Genomic DNA, 6,901 nt, shown 5'->3' on the forward strand with positions numbered 1-6,901 from the left:
AATTGTTATTTTAATTTTTATCCATAAATTTAACCCTCAAAAAGAAGTATGAAATGTATTAATTTTCATTTTTGCTCAGAATTTCATCACGTTTAGCCAGTTTGCTTTTCATGATGCGACATAAATAGCAAGCTGTTCTTAGGTGCTTCATTAGTTTGGTAATCATTTTGCAGCCAGCAAGTTAACAGACATTTGTCTCTCACCCAGTGCTGCTGGGGACAGGCACGGCACCCCTCATGCTGTTGTTCTTTTGTTTATAGGCCGAAAATAGCCTGAGTTCTTAGTATTTTTTTGGAATTGAATTGATAAAAATGCTCTAGCTTTAGAAACACCTTAGCATTAAATAGGCATAAAGACTTTAACTAGTCTAACATGGAGTAAATTGCTTTAAATACAGATTCTACTGATTTACAAAACCTTAGTTGTGCAATAAAAAGGGGGAATTTATTTACTTTTAATTTTTACTGTATTATCTTGTGTAGTTGATGTATTTTCTTTAGAGAAGATACATGACAATTTGCGATCATAATTTGTGGTTAAATGTTTTGTAGTTTAAAGGTTTTAAAGATAAACAGAAAATGTGGCCTATTATTGGTGATTACAAGAAAAATACGTTTAGAGAAAGTTCTAATGGTACTTGTATAAATGTATAGTATAAATAATCAAAAAACGAGTTGATCTGCATTTCAGTTCTCTCTGTACAAACCCAAATAAAGCAGTGAAAGTCACCTTGGACATATTTATGCTCTCAACAAGGCTTCACCCACTTGAAATCTATTGAATTTCAAATTAAAAACAAAGATTGATTCATTTTCCTTTTGTTTATACGTGAGAGCAAATTCAGAACAATGACAGACTGTGAGGCTGCTCACTGAACAGTGCTATAGTGTGATCGCTGGCAGTTACTGGCTGTAAACATGCGGTACTGCAGGTAGAAACAGATCGAGCTGGAGCAGAGCTTACCGAGGCGATGCGACCGGCTCGGTTTTCGTTCCTTACAGCTCCAGTCACAGTCTGTCCTGATCAGTCAGCCTCCGGGCAGCCTCACTCAGCCTTTGCTTGTTCCGCCCAGCCTTTGCTTGTTCCGCTGGAGTGAAGAAGCGTGGGGACCGCAGTCAGAGCGTCCAGGCAGCCATGTGTCACCGCATCACCGAGTCGCTCCCTCCTCCGCATCTTTCCCGCTCCTTATTCAACGCACCGTACGATCAGGCAGCTATCTGCTCAGTAAAATCAGATCTCTGCGTCCCACCTGCACCCAGACAGGCGCAGTGCCAAGGCTGCAGAAGGCACCCAGCCTCCTAACCAGGCCAGTCGGACAGAACCCGCACCAGTAGCCGTCCTTCCCGGCAGCTGACTCCCGATGTGAATGGCGACAGACAGGCACGTGCAGAGGGGGGGGGGGGTGCTTAAGCACCTGCCCCTTTTTGCTGGTCATTTTTTTTTTTTGTATTATTATACAAAAAAAATACATACATGTTATACATGTTATGTGTCTTCTGACACATAACATGTACTAAAATTATTTGTTTTTTGTTGGGGTGTTGTTTTTTTTTTTGTACAACATAATAAGCCCTCCGGTCACCTTGTTACCTTTGACCTTTTGCCCGTGACGCATGACGCCATTGCCTCTCGCGCAGTGAGATAAGGCGACTAACTGTGGAGCTAAACAGCAAACGTTCCAGATTACAGATCAGTTTTTGGTGAATTAAAAAAAAAAACATTTTTGGTGAATAAAGTGGAGTAGACTTGCTACTTGTCAGATAACGGAAAACGTTGAAGTATCGTTTCTGCTTCAGCACGGAGTAGCGGCTTAAGCAGAGAGGTAATGAAATACAACAGACACTGACAGGCCTCTAGTCTGCCTTTCTCTGAAGAACTACTGAGTGGGAGGAGACAGCCAGGTGAGGAAAAACTGTTTTTATCTATCATTCAGTATTTTTATCATACAGACATTAGGCTGTTGTTGTTGTGCTATTAGCTAGCTGCTAGCTAACGACCTTGCTAGCAAAGCAAGATAACTGAAAAGCTTCTTCCCTGTGTCGTTAATGATAGCAGTCATTCTTCAGTATCGCTTATGCAATAAGGGGCACAATCGCCCATCCAAAACCTGTCATCTCCATAATGGATATGTTTGATCTTCTAATTTCCTTTGCTGCATAATGTAATTTGCATTTATTCTAGTGTTAGGTAAATGTATCTTGAAGGACAATAGCACTTAAATAACCCAGATAGCACATGATGTTAAATCAACGTTGAAAAATAGTTAGAATCGTTGATTTTTGGTTGAAGTCGACAAATGACGGTGGATNGTTCCCTCGTTAGAGGATGGTCCAAGCTTTGTTTTGGGTTTTTGCTTGGAACCTTTTTGTTGGTCTATCAGCACAAAGCACAATCTGAGGCAGGCAGTTTGCAGGTTAAACTTAAATTTGAATCTTATCTGCATATTTTTAAAACACAGCGTCAAGCAACATATTGAAATACTCTGAAGATGAGCATTAAGGTTTGCACATGGAATGTAAAAGGTTCTAATAACGTAATAAAAAGGAAGGCTATCCTAAATAGTTTAAAGAAGTACGGAACCCAAGTAGCATTTTTACAAGAAACTCATCTTACTGACGATGAACATAAAAAATATTTAAGAGAATGGGTGGGGCAAGTTCATTTCTCATCATATTCAACAAACAAAAGAGGGGTTATAATTTTAATACATAAAAATCTCCCTTTTACAGCTCTAGACACATTTAGAGACACGGAAGGTAGAATCATATTGATTAAGGGTGTTCTTTATGGAGAGAGCTTTTTGCTCGGTAGTGTATACAGCCCAAATGTATATGATGAGGATTTCTTTGCAGCGCTTCTTAACCAAACTGCTGAAATGGACTGCCCAAACATACTTATCGGAGGTGACTTTAATTGCTCTCTATGCCCTCTCATGGACAGGAGTCCTCCCCAAAACACTCAGTCTAAGAACTCTAGGGCAGTGAAAAATATTTTAGAAGAACTGGATTTAACGGACATATGGAGGCATCTCAACCCCTCAACAAAAAATTTTACCTTTCACTCATTGCCACATTCAACAATGACGCGCATCGACTATTTGTTTATGTCCAATCATTTGGTACATTCTGTAGAGAAATCAGAGATAGGAACAATTTCCCTCTCTGACCATGCTCCTGTAACGCTAGCGATGCAACCGCCCAGAAAACTGGCCCGCTCAGCTTCATGGAGGCTGAATAGATTGCTGCTGTTAAACGAAGATTTTACTAAATTACTAGAAGAGCAGACAGATTTTTATTTACAATTCAATGACAATAATAACTCTGACCCCAGACTGGTGTGGGATGCTTATAAGGCATATATGCGAGGGATAATAATATCATACTCTAGCTGTAAGAGGAAAGAAAGATTAGCAGAACAAAATAAAATTGAAAATCAAATTAAAAGACTTGAAAACGACTATATCATCACAAAATCAGTTAAAATCCTGGGGGAACTTAAAGCAGCTCGGGCCTCATTATCTGATATTATAACAAAGAAAGCTGAAAAGGATATATTATTCGCACAGCAAAGATTCTTTGAACACGGCAATAAACCAAACAAACTCTTGACAAAACTAGTAAACAAGTCCCCTGGCACAAACTTTATATCCTCAATTCAGGACGAAGAGGGCCATCGTCATATGGATAATAAGCATATAAATGAATGTTTTAAACGGTTTTATGAAAAATTGTACTGCATGCATGGTTGGATAACTTAAATATACCACAATTGTCACTAGAACAGGCAAACTTATTAGAAGGACCCGTAACAACTCTAGAAATCGAAAAGGCTATCTCTTCACTTCAATCTGGCAAATGCCCAGGTGCTGATGGTTATCCTGTCGAATTTTTTAAAACTTTAAAAGGTAAGATAAGCACATTATTACATCGAGTCTTTAATAAATCTCTAGAAGAATCTAAACTACCTGATACCATGTATATAGCAAATATCATTGTAATTCGTAAAAAAGACAAAGACCCAGAACAATGTTAGTCATATCGACCCATTAGCTTACTTGGTGTGGATGTGAAGATTTTATCTAAGATTTTGGCTACTAGACTGGAAAAGGTAGTTTCTAACATAGTCAATATAGACCAAACCGGCTTTATTAAGGAACGTCTTTCATCAAATAACACTAAACAACTTATTAATATTATTCAACACCTTAATCAGACAGACACAAACCCCAGGCATCATTGTCTCAATGGATGCGGAAAAAGCCTTCGACCGCGAATGGGAATATATGTTTGAAGTGCTTAGAAGATTTGGACTTGGGCAAAATTTTATAAACTGGGTAAAACTTCTTTATAGGAATCCTTCAGCATCTGTCTTGACAAATGGCCTCCTGTCTGCACCATTTGGGTTGGGAAGGGGGACAGCACAGGGAAGTCCTTTCTCTCCACTGCTGTTCTCCCTGGCTATAGAGCCGCTTGCAATTGCAATTAGACAAAATAAAGATATCAAAGGTATATTAATAGGAACAAAAGTGTACAAAATATTATTATATGCTGATGATATCATTTTAACCTTGACAGACCCTGTAAAATCTATCCCAGCCCTAATTGGCTACGTCAATAAATTTAGTAAGATATCTGGGTATAAGGTCAATTACGAAAAATCAGAAATTATGCCTTTGGGTTTCTGTGACCGGGGAGAGCCAGCATTCATCAAACCATTTCGATGGGCTCCTATGGGGTTAAAGTATCTGGGAATACGCATGACATCTAAAACTAATCAACTGTATCCCGAAAACATCAGTCCTACAATCTCCCATATTAAGGATAAATTGGTGAGATGGAAGAGGCTTCCCATATCCTTTCTGGGAAGAGTTAACCTTGTTAAGATGATAATTCTCCCTCAGTTAATTTATCCAGTGTCTATGCTGGTTCTGTTTCTTGACTCTAAAGACTTAGCTGGAATAAATAAAGCAATTTCAGAATTTATTTGGGCGGGCAGGAAACCTAAAATTAAAACTGAAGTTCTACAACTTCCCAGAGCCTTAGGTGGATGGGCTCTGCCCAAAATTGAGAATTATGTATTGTCTTTACATGCAAGAATTATTTCAATGTGGGCTACCCAAAAGCATGGCTAAGGATTGAAGAAAGTGTTTGTAAACCCTACTACCCAATAAATCTGTTAAATAAACGACAACGAGAACTCCCAGCCATTGCTAAAGATAATTTTCTATTTACTAATATCATTAAAGCATTGGAATATTCTGAAGAAAATGTTTGGACAGAATAAAAACTTTTCATGTCTGACAACACTGGTAGACAACCCAGATTTGACAGTAGAGGGCGCTGGTCCTGATCTTAGGTCATAGCGGGATACTGGCGTTGCTAGGATGCATGATCTATGGCATAGCGGAAAATTCAAGACATTTGAAGAATTAAGAACACAATATGGTATTGCTTCCAGGGACTTCTATAAATACCTTCAACTAAGGCATTATGTTAAGGCAAAAACTGACTCATTAGAGGTGGATTGTTATTTACTTGATAAAGCTATTCTTGATTGTCATAAACGTGGAAGATTTGTGTCAAGATTCTATGCTGAGTTACAAACGCTAAGGAAAGATAACTTGGAGAATTTACGATCAACCTGGANAAAATCTATCCCAGCCCTAATTGGCTGCGTCAGTAAATTTAGTAAAATATCTGGGTATAAGGTCAATTACGAAAAATCTGAAATTATGCCTTTGGGTTTCTGTGACCGGGGAGAGCCAGCATTCATCAAACCATTTCGATGGGCTCCTACGGGGTTAAAGTATCTGGGAATACGCATGACATCTAAAACTAATCAACTGTATCCAGAAAACATCAGTCCTACAATCTCCCATATAAAGGACAGATTGGTGAGATGGAAGAGGCTTCCCATATCCTTTCTGGGAAGAGTTAACCTGATTAAGATGATAATCCTCCCTCAGTTAATTTATCCAGTGTCTATGCTGTTTCTCTTTATTGACTCTAAAGACTTAGCTGGAATAAATAAAGCAATATCAGAATTTATTTGGGCGGGCAGGAAACCTAAAATTAAAACTGAAGTTCTACAACTTCCCAGAGCCTTGGGTGGATGGGCTCTGCCCAAGATTGAGAACGATATATTGTCTTTACATGCAAGAATTATTTCAATGTGGGCTACCCAAAAGCATGCTAATGCATGGCTAAGGATTGAAGAAAGTGTTTGTAAACCCTATCACCCAATAACTCTGTTACATAAACAACAACGAGAACTCCCAGCCATGGCTAAAGATAATTTTCTAATTACTAATACCATTAAAGCATGGAATACTCTGAAGAAAATGTTTGGACAGAATAAAAACTTTTCATGTCTGACAACACTGGTAGACAACCCGGATTTGACAGTAGAGGGCGCTGGTCCTGATCTTAGGTCATGGCGGGATGCTGCCATTGCTAGGATGCATGATCTATGGCATAGCGGAAAATTCAAGACATTTGAAGAATTAAGAACACAATATGGTATTGCTTCCAGGGACTTCTATAAATACCTTCAACTAAGGCATTATGTTAAGGCAAAAACTGACTCATTAGAGGTGGATTGTTATTTACTTGATAAAGCTATTCTTGATTGTCATAAACGTGGGAGATTTGTGTCAAGATTCTATGCTGAGTTACAAACGCTAAGGAAAGATAACTTGGAGAATTTACGATCAACCTGGAACAGAACTCTGAAAAGCACAATTGATTCAGAAGCNTCGACCACATGCTTCTCCAGGGGCTCTGCTCCTAGGCGGCATCTGGTGGAGGAAGTGGGAAGCAGCAGGCTTCCAAAAACAACAAAACAAACCACTGATCCTGACAGTACCCCCCCCTCAACGGACGCCCCCTGGCGGCCGAGAAGA

General features: G+C 39.0%; 1 protein-coding gene across 1 annotated transcript in view; it reads right to left on the bottom strand.

The window, feature by feature from the left end:
* Nucleotides 1–1,376, bottom strand: part of LOC103156698 (lanC-like protein 2) — a gene marked incomplete at its 3' end in the record, with an annotated part of 15,222 nt that extends 13,846 nt beyond the window's left edge. The window contains exon 1 of the mRNA XM_007578841.2: nucleotides 964–1,376. The remainder of the gene's footprint in view (nucleotides 1–963) is intronic.
* Nucleotides 1,377–6,901: the final 5,525 nt, after the last annotated feature.

This window comes from Poecilia formosa, unplaced genomic scaffold (genome assembly GCF_000485575.1).
Source record: "Poecilia formosa unplaced genomic scaffold, Poecilia_formosa-5.1.2 Scaffold493, whole genome shotgun sequence".
NCBI lineage: Eukaryota > Metazoa > Chordata > Actinopteri > Cyprinodontiformes > Poeciliidae > Poecilia > Poecilia formosa.